This window comes from Sus scrofa, chromosome 17, assembly GCF_054392235.1.
Source record: "Sus scrofa isolate SSC_HxYL_T2T_F1_AM1 chromosome 17, Sscrofa_HxYL_maternal_Yorkshire_Landrace_v2.0, whole genome shotgun sequence".
Lineage (NCBI taxonomy): Eukaryota > Metazoa > Chordata > Mammalia > Artiodactyla > Suidae > Sus > Sus scrofa.
In genome coordinates this window covers 57,994,708-58,009,246 of record NC_139399.1, presented here as the reverse complement: position 1 = coordinate 58,009,246, position 14,539 = coordinate 57,994,708, and the positions used below count along the sequence as shown (strand labels likewise).

The 14,539-nt window shown below is 51.0% G+C and overlaps 1 long non-coding RNA gene across 6 annotated transcripts in view; it reads left to right on the top strand.

Moving 5' to 3' along the window:
* The window catches only part of LOC106508180 (uncharacterized), a 90,007-nt gene that overhangs the window by 54,025 nt on the left and 21,443 nt on the right, over positions 1–14,539 (top strand). For 4 of the 6 annotated variants that reach the window (XR_014832553.1, XR_014832551.1, XR_014832550.1 and 1 more), the window contains 2 exons: positions 7,285–7,356; positions 9,938–10,780. This is a non-coding gene — a long non-coding RNA (uncharacterized LOC106508180). The remainder of the gene's footprint in view (positions 1–7,284; positions 7,357–9,937; positions 10,781–14,539) is intronic. The other 2 variants (XR_014832549.1, XR_014832552.1) reach the window with 2 other exon arrangements.

Here is a 14,539-nt window from a genome sequence, read left to right as displayed (position 1 = left end):
TCAGGGAATGAGGTGAGAGGCCCTGACAACGTGCTGCTTGGCACAAAGCACAAGGGGCCTTAAGGGGAGAGGCTGCTGCAGAGAAAATGGGAATCTGACGACAACACTGTCTGCCAAGAAAGGTCGGCAGCGAGACCCACGTGGGTGTTGGCTGTGTCTACACAAGGCGAATGCGGCATGTAGTTGTTCCTGATCTGATCTCATTATGGGCAATTTAAGGGACAGTCTGCCCAGCTGGGCACCTGGAGGCAAGTATTTCCAGGCGACTCACTGTTCTGACCCCCCCCCCCCCGCCCCACTGACCACAACCCCGGAGCCACCACGGGGACCAGAAGTGTGCAGATGACTTGATTGGAGGCATTTGTATCCATTAGCCTCAAGTTCTGGTTTGCCGCTTGCAGAAACTAGATTTTTATTTTCTAAATGAAAAATCATTTTTATTAGGAAAGCGGTAAATATTCATTGTAAAAAGAAATAACCCTGCACGTACAGCCTTGTAGCGTTTCGCTTGGAGTCAAGAGTTCTGGGAGCTGTCTTTTCCGTGAAGCTCCATCCTGTGCCCCGTGCCCACCTTGCCCTCCAGGGAAGCTGAGGGTCCTTAGTGTGGCACCCCGGGCTCACTGTGATCCCATCCCAAGTGACCCGTAGGAGACGGGTCATTTCTGGCTGCCCATGATCCACTTCCCTCTGACGCTGCCCCGTGTCCTTTTGGCCATGGCCCCTCCCCCAGGGGCCCCTCCCACCACGAACCTGAGGGGCCTCGCTCTCCCTCTCCCCCTGGTGGGCACTGGTCTAAGCCTGGCCCCTCACACACACTTTCCTGGACTTTGTTTTGAGCAAGTGAAAGGAAGAAGAAGGAATGGCAGGAGGTCCCTTCTCCGGGGGCAGCGTCCTGGGCAGCCCCTTCTGGTGTGAGACGCTCGTTCTTGGCCCCGTGGATTCCTGTGGCTCCTGCCTGGTCTCCCCTGTCTCTTCCAGTCTCTGGGGCTTGAGATCCTGCAGGAAAGGCCGCTCTGCTCACATCACCCATGTGGGTCTCTGTGGCTCCCAGCCAAGAGCCTTGACAGCTTGTTGCTCATCTGGCCGTTCAGGAGAGGACACCCCTCCTACCCCACCCTCCTGCTGCCAGAAGACACAGCACCCCTCTGGCGCCAGCTCCTACCAGCATCCCTTCTTTGAAACTGCAGTTCTGAGTCGGGGGAAGTAATCCAATACCTTTTAGTAAGCGGGGTCTTTGGATGCATGCTTGGGGTTCAGAGGAGCTAGTGCTCTCACTGTGAGAGTCTTTTTCCTTTCATGATAATTGAAGCTCACAATATTCGTCAGAGGCCATTAATTTTACTTTTGTGGGAAGAGTAGCACCTAGAATAACCTCCAGAAGGATTTCTTTCATAAGCCAATCCAATTATATGCAGTTCGAGCAAGAGTTTTCATATGCAGTGTGCCTAGCCAACTTTCAATAACACAAGAATTTAAAAATAATTTTATTCCTTTTACTTCTACTCCACCCCTATGGAATTGTAGAGCTTTAGAAGAATGCTCACTGGATGACTTCTATGATTAAGACCTCACACTTGTATAGAGATGGTATGAATGAGCCTGGTTACACCAGATTAGACTGATCCATAATTTTTTTCATCTTTGTTTTAGTTAGTAGGATTCTGGTTGTTAAATGAAGATGAATTGCAATTCAGATGAGCTTAAATAAACAAAAAACAAGGAACAATACAAGGGCTCATGTAACTGAAGTGTTCCAAGGCCACCTGACCCTCAGGTATGGCTGTATCCAGGTGCTCACAAAATGTCATCAGGACTCAGTTTCTCTGTCTCTTGTCTAATGTTCTTTGGTACTGGCTTCATCTGAAGGCACAAGTCAAGGCTTACCTTTTCCCAGCTGAACCACCCCAGTGGAAAGGGAGCCAACCTTTTCCATTCATACCAGAGCAATCTTTTGATTGAGTTACATTTGAGCAGTTATTCTCATGTGCTCCTCCTTGGACCAATTGCAGTGTTTAGGGAGAAGCAGACACTGTAGGACCAGGACTGGGCCATGTCCATCGAGACCCCAGAGACTGAAAGTGGGAAAGAGAGGTCTTTGCCAAAGAGGCATCAGGAACCAGAGAACGGAGTGACAGATGCTTATGAACAAATCTATGACTATCCAACACTCATCCCTGTCTGCCTCTCGTCTCGCTCATGGGGCATGTGTCGGTGGTGCCCTCTCTGGTCTGGAGGACTCAGTCCTCATCTTCCACTCCTGGCTTCAAGCCTGCCCTCTGCAGCACAGGTTTCAGGGAATGGGGTATTAGAGGAGCAATGACCAGACACCTTGCAAGTGTCCCTTCCTTGAGCATCCCACCATGGTGCCATGGCACACTCTCCTGCCTATTTCTGGGAAGAATACTTTAGGGTCTTTGAGATTTCTGTAAGGGTGTGCTGGAATGAAGACCACCTCAGGGGCTAGGTCATGCCTGCAGAAGTGTGGCTATTGAGCCATCTTTCATGGAAACCAGAGGTGACATTCACAGCTCTGGAGTCAGAGCTTATGGGTTTGGGTTCCAGCTCTGCCAGTTACAGCTTTGTGATCTTGGCTAATTTGTTGAAGTTCTGCTGCAGTTTCTTCATCTCTAAAATAGGTCTGATAATAATATTGACTTCCATGTGTGGTTGTGAAGATTAAATGAGCTAATGTGTGCTCCTGTAGCACACAGTAGGTGCTCAGTGAATGGTGTCTGCCACGGACACAATCTGGTCACACATTTTTCTGAGACAGTTAAGATATACATCCATTTCAGGGTCAGGGACCTGTGACACAAAGTACTCAGCACCTCTGCTTGACACCCCCCTCTGTGCCATCTCTAAATCACCAGCAATAGGAATGGAGAAAGAGGAAAAAGAGATTATCTAAGATGATTTGCTTTTAATGAACAGTGAAGCCCTCAGAAGCTTCCGACAGCACCCCCAAATTAACGACCACCTAAGCCACAGTGAACGTGTGTTTGGCTTCCCAGCTGAGCATGAAGGAAGGGGACTAATGTGCCAGGTGTGGCATGAGGGTTTGATGGGTGCTCTTTTCTTTACTGTTACGTCCACCCGTGTGGCAGGTACCATACCTACTTCATGGACGAGGAAATAAAAGTCCAGCTGAGTTAAATAATTTGCCTGAAGTCACGCAGCAAATGTAAGACCTGGTATTTGAACCCATGGCAGTCTGATTCCAAAACCATGGTTTTTTGTTTTGTTTTGTTGTTTGTTTTTGTTTATTTATTTTTTTGGAGGGGGGTGCTTTTTTGGCTTTTTTTTTGGCTGTACTCCAGGCATGTGGAAGTTCACAGGCAGGTATCGAACCCATACCACAGCAGCAACCCGAGCCACTGCAGTGAAAACACCAGATCTTTAACTCATACCTGCAGCATATGGAGGTTCCCAGGCTAGGGGTTGAATTGGAGCTCTAGCCACTTGCTGGCCTACCCCATAGCCACAGCAATGACAGATCCAAGCCATGTCTGAGTTAAACCACAGCTCATGGCACCCCCAGATCCCTAACCCACTGAGTAAGGCTAGTGAACAAACCTGCATCCTCATGGATGCCAGTCAGATTGGTTTCCACTGAGCCACAGTAGGAACTCCAAATACCTCATTGTCCGTCATCTTTTGTGGATAATGGGACGATCAAGTTGTCTCTGTAGTTTTAAGAAACTTATTTTAAAAGAACATTTCTAAGGCATTCATTACTTTTAATTAGTATTATGCAATAATTAGGAACCCTTTTTGATAAGTAGGGGACAGGACTCTTTTTTTGTCTTTTTGCCTTTTTTCTAGGGCTGCTCCCACGGCATATGGAGGTTCCCTGGCTAGGGGTCTAATTGGAGCTGGAGCCGTCGGCCTACACCACAGCCACAGCAACACAGGATCTGAGTCGCGACTGCAACCTATACCACAGCTTATGGCAACGCCGGATCCTTAACCCACTGAGCAAGACCAGGCATTGAACCCGCAACCTCATGGTTCCTAGTAGGATTCGTTAACCACTGTGCCACAATGGGAACTCCGGGGACAGGATTCTTGACGGCTCAAGGAGAGTCAGGGCTGAGGTCAGACCTGAAACCTGTAGAGGTGACTCTGGGAAAGGCCACAGCTGGACATGGAGCTGCTCTGCAACCACAGGGGTGTCTCTGTCACCTGAGAGCAGAGCCCCTGGCATTGTTTCTCAGATCCTGTGTTGAGAGGTGGTGTTTCCCACTCAAGGGTCCCCACTGGTGAGCGTTCTGTGCCATGTCACTGCATCCTCATAGGCACAGGGTAGTATATGTTGAAAAGTGTGCACATCCAATTGGATGTGCTCTGTTGTTCTTTTGATTTGCAGAGAATTCCCTGCTGGGACCGGCTGGTCCTGGGTTCCACCTTCTCAGTGTTGGGTAGGAACCCACCTTGGAGCCAATGAGGAAACAAGTTCTCGCCCAACTGAGAGTCATTTGTACCCCAGCAGCCCCGTCTGATGAGGAGCTCCCCTGTCACTTGGAGAAGAATTGTGTCAGTGACTCAGAGTGTCACCGGGGGCTTCTCTGGACCAGAATCCAAACCTGCCCTGATGGGAGGCCGAGGAGTTCAGCTCTGGTCCTTGGTCAACCCAAGTGGGGCTGCCCCGGTGAGCAGGGGTCAGCAGGCACCTGGAGGCACCTTGGATCCCCTCCTCCCAGCCCCTCGAGGTCGGGGTGCCTGTGGACATGGCTCATCCACCGCGCACTGCGAGAGGTCTCCCCGAGCGCCCTGTCATGCTCGTGCCCCATTTCCTGACGCCTCATCAGCCCCTCTGGGCACCAGGCCCTGCCAACCCCTTCACCCTGGAGGCTGGTCCCAGAGCCTCTTTCATGGCTCATTCAGAAGGAACGAGGAGGGCTTTTCCATTTCATCTGTTAAATGAAGTGGTAGGTAGATACCCACTTCATGGATGAGGAAACGAAAGTCCACCCAAACCCCAGCACGCTCTGCGTTGTGTCACACCACCTGGCCCTAGGGGACATCTGGTCAGGTGACTGAGGCTGGAAGGGGAGGGGAGCGGAGCGCGTCTGATTGTTTCAGGCGACTGATGTGTGAAGCGACACCTACAAGTGATGGGATTCAGTCCCCTCTGAAAATGAGGACCCCAGAAATACATCTGATAAATGTCTAGTTAAATATTAGAAGGGTCCTCTGTTCCCAGAGCGTTTTAGCCTCAGAGGACTTCAGGTTCCTGACCTGTTCACACCCATGTCCACGTGCTAATCATCACCCTCTCACCTCCCCACATCCTCCTGCTGCATGTGGGGGCGGTGACGACAGTCTGGCCAGCCCCAGGTCAAGATAGGCTGTGAGCAGGAGGGCCGGGGGCTGGTCTGGTGGGGGATTCTAGGGAGGGACCATAAGCCATGGACCTAAATCAACACACTGAGGCCTGAGTAGTGTCCCTGCCAGCCTGTTCCAAGGTCTCCGTGGTCTCTGTGGTGGCCTCCCTGGGGGTGGGGGGGGCTCCCTCCTGAAGCCCTTGATGCTTCTCAGGACTTCAGGTTCCCCAGGCTCCTTGGAGATGCTCCCTCATCTGTAATGCACCAGAAAGGCCCTGGGGGACTGAAGACGCAGAAACCTGGTAAAAGGCAGTGGTGGTGGCACTTGGATTCTGAGGTTGCAGGTGATGGAATTCACATCATCTTCTGAGGCCAGGACTAGAGGAACTGACCAGAAGGAATTGGGAGCAGAGCACCAGACCTCAGGGACAGGAGCCAGGCCGTCTTTGGGGTCTGGGCTGTAGGAGGAGATGGGCAGACAGGTGGGCACCAGGGTGAATCACATCCCCCAAGGAGAACTGACGGGCCTTTGTCCATCGGTGGGAGCAGGGCCAGGCCCCCACATCCACTCTGGGAGCTGGTCCCCAGCCAGAATCCCCCCCACCCCAACCCTATCAGGGACCCACTGAATAAAGTACGTCAAAGCTGGGAACCTCCGTGGTCACTTCAACACACATCTCACCCCACAGGCTGCAGCAGCACGAGGCCTAGGTATGGTGTCACCCGGGCAGGTAGCAGGAGCAGAAGGGGTTCCTGGGTTCAGGATGGCCAAAATGTTTGGATGCTACCACATGGTCCATCTAAGATGGAGGAGGGGTTTTAGGTAGTGAAACAAGTTAAATCATGTTGTGTGCTAAAGGGGAAACAAGAAAAAGCTAGTTATATATATCCCATCTTTACTGAGTGTTTCGATGAACCGGCAGATGTAACATTTCTATTGAGGTCTGTAGAAAAGCCGGGGTGAGTTGGGCCGCCCTCCTGTCTTCTTAACTCTTCATGTCAAGCCACATCTAACCCTCCCGAGATAGCAGCAAAAGGTACTTGTAAGTGCTTTATGAAATGAAAATTTCCAGTAATGCTTTGTAAGTTCCCAAGGTGTATGCTCAGTTGGTTTCCTCACCATTCATTGCACACACATGTGTTGAGCACCTCCTGGGTGTTGGTCCCTGAAGCAGGGGTTTGGCAGTGGACAAGCCCAGCAAGGTCCCCCTCTGGATGGAGCTGATGTCCTTGTGGGGGTTGAGAGAGTAACCAGGACATAGTGCACCAGGGAACGTCAGAGACTGATGAGTGTGTTAAGAGGAAGAAACCATGGAGTGTGATTGGGGAGGGATGTGGTTGGGGGTTACTTTCAAAGTGGAGGGAAGGGTCCCCTAAGAAAGCCACAGAGAGGGAGTAGCCTGAGACTGTCGTGGGGAGGAGCTTTCCCAGCAAAGGGAGTGGTGGTGCAAAGGCCCTGAGGTGTAGCTGGACCTCCAGGCTCATCTGGTCCGTAGAACCAGATAGACAGCGAAGGGCCAAGGGGCAGGGAATAGGAGCTGTGAGAAGAGGCTGACTCAGGAAGGCCCGAGGCCACTGTAAGGACTTGGCTTTTACTCTGAGTCAGTGGGAGCAGCAGAGGGTTTAGATCAGAGGAGAGACAAGATCTCATCTATTCCTGCCACTGTTGTCGCAGTAGAAGTTATTTTTTGTATAAGACTTGGCCTGCTGACACATCCACGCCAGGCCCTCGTGTGGCAGGTGGCCCAGGGCCCTGCACTGCCCAGGCCTCTCATTTGTGGCATTTCTCACATTCTCCCCACTTCTGAGCGTCATTCCCCCTGGCACTGCACCAAGAACGCGGCTCAGCAAATGGCTCGTGAAGCATCTTTTGAAAGGTTAATGGTCACTGGTGAGGGAAGAAAGAGCCCTCCGCATCCATACGCTCTTTGGTGATGTGGATTTTTCAATGACCTTACAGGTACCTGGTCTGATTGCCAAGCATCCAAGGAGGCCCCTGGGCGTGTTTGGAGGCTGGAGCCATCAGCCTCAGGTGAGCTCCAAGCGCTTTACCAAAGCCGCTCCCAGGTCAGGGGGAGGGTCAGACCCTGCCCAGCTCCCTGCCCACTCTGCCCAGGTGAGCTGTGTGTGTGTGAAGAGGTGGTTCTGGAGGATTCCAGCTCTGGCACGTAAACTCCAGAGGGGCCGGGATAAGGTGTTTTATTGGATTCACTGTGCACAGTGCCTGGTGCCTGCTTGGGCCAGGGCAGGTGTGCAGGTATTGAGTTGGTGTCAGATGATGAGCCTTCTTCAGTGGCTCTGTGACAAGGAGGGAAATTGGCCCAAGGGCTCTCCTGGTCACACCTCCCCAAATTCACACATGCTTTCCAGCTATTATTTCATTCATTCAGTTATTCGGTGATGACTTACTATGTACCCACTCTATTAATTATACATTGCTGAGTCACAAACTGGCGAACTTAGTGGCTTAAACAACACTCATTATTTCCTGGTTTCTCTGGGTCAGGAATGGGCACCACTTTTCTGGGTGCTCTGCTTAGGGATCTCACAGGCTGCAATCAAGGTGTCAGTGAAAACTGGGGTCTCATCTGAAGGCTTGACTGGGGAATGACCTGTTGCCAAGCTCACTCACATGGTGCTTGACAGGATTTGGTTTTGGGGGGTGGTCCTGCTGAGAGCCTCAGTCCCTAGCTGGCTATTGGCTCAGGGGCAATTTCAGTACCTTGTCATAGGGGTCCCCCCAGCATGTTCTTTTTTTTTTTGTCTTTTTGGCATTTTCTTAGGCTGTTCCCATGGCATATGGAGGTTCCCAGGCTAAGGGTCGAATCAGAGCTGTAGCTGCCAGCCTACGCCAGAGCCACAGCAATGTGGGATCCGAGCCGCATCTGTGACCTACACCATAGCTCACGGCAACGCCGGATCCTTAACCCACTGAGCAAGGCCAGGGATTAAACCTGCAACCTCATGGTTCCTAGTCAGATTCGTTAACCTCTGAGCCACGTGGGAACTCCATAACTTTGTCAAGTTTAGCAAAGGAGATAGTCTTCTAGCAAGGTGGAAGCAGACTGCAGCACCAGGATGCAGGATCCAGTGTTGCAGCAGCTACGACTTGGATCTGATCCCTGGCCTGGGAACTGCATATGCCAAGGGGTGGCCAAAAAAAAAAAAAACAACGAAAAGATGGAAGTGTAAATTTTTATAACATAATCATGAATCAACACTCCATCAATTTTGAGGTGTTCTATCGATGAGAAGCAGGTGACCAAAGGGGAAGGAATTACACAAGATGGTGCACCAGGAGATAAGGTTCTTTGGGGTCATCTCAGGAGGTGCCTACTTCAGGGGATTTTGGGGGACAAACTCTAAGATGATCCCCAGTGACCCCCATCTCCTGGTATTCACGTCACGTATGAATACCGCCCCCCAAGCCCCCAGGTGTGGATGGGACCTCTGACTTGATTCTCAGCAATAAAACATGGTACATGTAATGGGGTGTCATGTCCACAGCTTTGTTACATGTGATTATGACTTTGTCTCCCTAGCAGACACTTTCTCTTGCTTTCATGAAGCAAGTCGTCATGTTAGGGAGAACTGGGTGTCAGGGAACTGAGGGTGGCCTCTGGCCAACAGCCAGCTTGGCACTAAGACCCGAAGTCTAAGGTCTGCAAGGAATTGATTTCCAACAACAACCTTATGAACTTGAGAGCAGAGCCTTCAGATAAGACTCCAGCCCCAGCTTAGACACCTTGAAAACAGCCTGCAAGAGATGCTGGAAAAGAGGGCCCAGCTAAGCCATGCCCATAATCCTGACTCACAGAAACTATGAGATGAAACGTGAGTTGTTTTAAGCTGCTAAGTGTGTGGTAATTTGTTACACGGCAAGAGAAAATGGATACACCCACTTAATGCCAGTTCCTGAGTTGGGCCTTTTGGAAAGCTTTCTCTATAGAGAGCAGCTCCAGAAATGTTCTGACATTTGTCTCACACAGGCAATTTCAAGTGAACACCCTTGATAACCCCATTTCATGTTTGGGCGAAAAACAGTGATTAACAAAGCCTGGGAAAGTGTGAGGCATTTAAATGCAGCTGCAATTTCAGAACCCTTCAGAGCTCAGCTGTGAGCTGCTGCATGACGGAAGGGCTGATGACAACTTGCGTGGGGTTTGATTTGGGAAGAGATGGGGCTTTGTAAAGGTCTTCAGGCTGATGATGGGTTGTCTAGAAGGGCATTAGGTACAGAACAGGAGAAGGAAGAGGTGCAGCCAAAAGGATGCCAAATTGGACGCTAGGAAGCCCCAAAGATCAGCTTTCTCTGTCTCCCATCCCCACTGTGGTCACCCCGTCCAGGCCACCTGCTCGGTGGACTCCACCAGTCTCTTTGCCCGTCCTCTGATTCCTCTCTGGGCTCTGTGTGGTGAATTCTCAGCGCTGTGGTCAAAGGGATGTTTCAAATTTCCCAAGCTAAAAATCCTCCCATTATACTTTGGACAAAACTCAAGTTCCTGACAGTGGGTGTTGTGGCCTCTCATGCTGGGTCCTGCTGGTTCTACTCTGCTTTGCAGTTATGTTACCCTCACACCTACCTCAGCCTGAATTTTTCTCCCCATCATCAGATTTCAGCACCAAGCTCTGTCCTCAAGATCCTTCTCCAATTGCTTGGACGAACTCAAGCCACCAGTGACACTTTGAACACATTGCTCTGCTTTGATCTACTGCTTCAGAGATGATGGCGTTCCTTTACATACTTCATCAAGCGACAGGCTTACCCAGCGGAATGCAAAGGCCCAGGGAACTGGGGACCTCGTTTAGTTCCCTGGAGCCCAGTGGCACCAGCACTACGTGGTACAGAGTCACCACTAGTCGACCTTGGTCGGGTGGATGCAGTGTCTGTCTGCAGAATGCGTGGTGGAGATGGTTCTGGAATCTCCTGGAAGACACAGCTGATAAGGACATATTCGCAGCATCTGGACTGTTTCAACATGGGGTCTCTGGAAGGTGATGGGAAGGGCCTGCAGGACCACTTAAGACCCCATCAGACTGATTCTTTGGTTAGGAGTTATCACTGCTTCCTGAACTCCCCAAGTCACCATTCCTCAGGTTTTGTTTGCCCTTTGCCCAAGGATTCCCTTCGAAAGCTCCATCTGGCTTAGAACCTGACAGACCGCACTGGCTCCAGCCTCCAAGGTGAGAATTCAGGAAGCAAACGTCGCTTGAGTGCTTGAAGCATGCCAGGCATTGTGCCAGCTCTGGGATTCGTCAGGGGACAGGACACAGGTGTCCCCATCTTTACATGTTAGTGGAGGGTGAGAGAGTGAAGATGCAAACTTGCAAATGAACATACTTGCAGCACCCTGAAGGAAATGCATGCGTCAGGGGATTGTCAGAACGGGTGGGAGCCACTGAAACAGCGTGATGAAGGAGGCCTCTCTGGGGAGGTGACATGTGAGTTCTGAAGGGTGAGTTACATGAAAGTCTGGGAAGAATGTTCCCTGGCAGGGGGACCAGCCAGAGCAAATACCCTGAGGGGGAAGTTTGGCAAGTTCAGAGAGCAGAGAGAAGGTCCCTGTGGCTGGAGCAGAGAGATGGGACAGGTCAGATAGGGTGGCAGGGAACAGCCTTGTTTGCTGTGACGGGGGGGAGGGCTGCTATTCTGAGCATAACAGAGATCACAGGTGTTTGTACAGGGTGGGGCCGCAATCTTCACACTTTGCAAAGATCCCTCTGGCTGCAGTGTTGTTGATAGACTGGAGGAGCAGGGGTGGACCTCGGAGATGAGATGAGGCTGGTGCAGCAGCAGTTTTACCCATGAGGATTGTCAGGGGGAAAATGGAAACAATGCAAAACTGTTCTCTTTGTCTTTTAGCTCACAGTTATCTCTTGAACAATTTTGCAGAAAACAAAGAACAAAACCAAAAAATCCCAAACAAAATCAAACCCACACACAGTGTTTGTTGTCTGTGGCTTGTGCAGCAAAAACGTAGCAGTGAATATTTATGGAGCATTTCCTGCCAGGTTCTGGGGAGGAAAGGATAAAAACCTTATGATTTTTTTTTAATTTAAATTTAATTTTTTTGTCGTCTTAGGGCAGCACCCATGGGATATGGAGGGTCCCAGGCTAGAGGCTGAATTAGAGCTGTAGCCACTGGCCTACACCACAGCCACAGCAACACCAGATCCGAGCTGCCTCTTTGACCTACACCACAGCTCACAGCAGCACTGGATCCTTAATGCACTTAGCGAGGCCAGGGGTCGAACCTGCATCCTCATGGATGCCAGTCAGATTTGTTTCTGCTAAGCCACAACAGGAATTCCCCAAAATGTGATTTTGCTCCTTGAGGACCTGAAATGCTGAAGTGTGAATATAATTCAAAATGCTCTTTCCCCAGAGAGCTGCAGATGCCCACAGAGGACAGGCGAGATGGTTTGGGTGGTTCCTGAACCAGCTTTAACACTAAGGTGCAAAACGTGCCCACTCACCAAGTCTCCCTCGGTCTCTGGGGTGTTCACAGAGGAAGTCAGTTCGGTCCTGGCATGACTTTAGTGCCTCTCTGGGCACTGCTTTGTTTTCATTGTATTTGTTTTATGGATTCTCTCTGTTTATGGCAAGTGACATTAATTTTTCATTCGCAATAGTGGAACATCAAATTTCCCTTAAAAAGGTATCTGAGGAAAGAAACTGACTTAAAGCCAAATTGAGACTAGGCGAGAATACAGATGGGTGCAGCTGTTTTAGGGAGGCGTGGGCGTGTCCTTTGTGAATGTGAATCGGATGGTGTCACCCCCCGCTTAGAATCTTCCAGGGTCTTCTCTCACTCAGAAGAAAACCCACACTCCTCACCGTGCTGACCTGGGCCCTGGGTGACCCTCTTCCTCGTCCCCTCCCTTGCTCTATGTCACTCTACTCCAGCCATGCTGATCTGTCCACCACAGGGCCTTTGCATGTGCTCTTTCTTCTCTTGGACTCTCTTCCTCCAGAAATGTGTGTGGTCCCCGAGTCTGGGGGACTCAGGCTGGGTGGGGTCTGTGGCCGTGGGGGAGTGGGCGCCCATCCAGCCAGGGGCAGCTGTGACTCAGTGCAGCTCATTGTAGAAGGCATGTCTTTCTGGGGAAAACCCTGAGAAACCCTTATCTTAATAGAAAACATCCTAATTTTTTTAAATCGTAGGTTCCTCCATTTTAAAAGAGTAAAACAGTTGTATTAAAAAACCAGTCTGTGAATGAACCCTGACCTGCAGGCTGTGACTGAGCCACCTGTTGAGGGAGATCAAGACGGTGGCCTTGCAGTGTCCTGCATTCCGGGATATATGACGAGCACAGACACCACCGGGCCAAACGGAGTGGGGGCTGTGCAGCGGGCATGCTGGCCACCCTGACTGGGGAACAGAGGAGAATTTAAAGAGGAGGCAGGATGTGAGGGGACCAGTGGGAGGGGCTGTCTGTTTCCTTGGGGCTGTCAACAAAGGATCACACATGGCCTGGCTCCAAACAACAGAAACTTATCCTCTCTCAGTTCAGGAGATCAGAAGTCCAAAATCAGGGTGTTGGAAGGGTGGGTTACTGCTGCAGGCCCTGAGGCAGCAACCGCCCCGCGCCTTTCTTCGCTTCTGGTGGACGCCGGAAGTCGGCGTTCCTCGTCTCTCCCTCCTCCTCCTCCTGTGGTGCTGCGCTCTGTGACTGTGTCCAGATTTCCCTCTTCTTACAAGGACACCAGCCATGGTGGTGTTCAGGACCACTTCCTCCTAACTTGATTGCGTCCGCACAGATCCTGTTTTCAAATAAGGCCCCATTTATAAGTGCGGGGGTTTGGGACTTCAGCTTATCTTTTGGGGAAGACAGTTCAAGCCCCAGAAGGACCTACAGTCTGGTGTGAAGCTTGCGTAGTGATGAGTGAGGGGCTGGCGGGGCAGGGAGCTTGGGGTCCTGTAGCCTCAAAGTAAAGACTACCGGGGTTGAAGGGCAGACCTCCAAAAGGAAGGGTTTCCTTTAAGTCACTGCTTAGGCTGTAAGGAGGAACGTAGAGCTGCTCAAAGCTGAAGGTCCAGACCCCACCATCTACACAGCGATGGCGGCAGTAGCCTCCTCATTGGTCCAGGTCTGCTACCTCTGCCCCTGCAGTCCACACCACACAGCAGTCAGAGGGTCTAACTGAGGAGAGAAATCAAGTCTGGGCGGACCCCTGGTCTCCATCACCGTGGAAGGCTTTGCCTCTTCCTCTTTGCCACACACCTCTCTCCTCGTTCAGCCTCAGCCTTACAGGCCTCCTTTCTGCCCTGCCCCATCTTTGTCCTGCCCCAGGGCCTTTGCACATGCTATTCTCAAGGCCAGAAATTCTCTTCTCTGTCTTTTCACAAAGCGCTCCTTCTCAACCTTCAGGTCTCAGGTATTCTTGGAGATCTTCCTCAAAGCCTTCACCTCCACTTGCTACTCTTAGTCATCTGAGCCTCTTGTGGTTCCTTCACAGCATGTGCCATAGTCAGGAAAACTGACTTTTTTTCCTGCTTTTTAGGGCCACACTTGAATATGGAAGTTCCCAGGCTAGGGGTCAAATCAGAGCTTCAGCTGTTGGCCTACACTACAGCCACAGAAACGTGGGATCCAAGCCTCATCTGTGACCTACATCACAGCTCATGCAATAATGGATCTCCAACCCACTGAGCGAGGCCAGGGATCGAACTTGCATCCTTATGGATACTAGTTGGGTTTGTAACCCACTGAGCCATGACAGGAACTCCAGGAAAACTTTTTTGTTTATTGTGTTATTGCTTTACTACCAGTCTGCCCACTGGGTTGTGGGTTCCACAAAAGCGGGGTCTGTGCCTATTTCCAGCTGTGTCCCCAGTGCCCAGCATAGTGCCTGGCACACAGGGGGTGCTTGTTAATATTTGTTCAGTAAGTGTTGGAAGTTAGATAATGTAAGTCAGAAGAAAAGGGGGCCTGACTGATGACACACTGATGACCACAAGGTTCTTCTTTACGGCCAAGTGGGAACCTGGAATCAGTGGGCAGGCTGGAGAGAGGGGGCAGTGCTCAAGGTGGTGTGTGATGACAGTTCCAAAATACGACAGAAAGAAGGGGGCACCTGCGCTCGGGGTCCTTATATACCTGGTTCCTGCTCTTGGGCAGAGGGCAGGCAGGAAGATTAGGGGTTCAGGGTGCCAGCAGGCTCTGCACCTGAGGACAGGAGATGCCCAGGAAGGCAGATGCTGGGCTGAAGG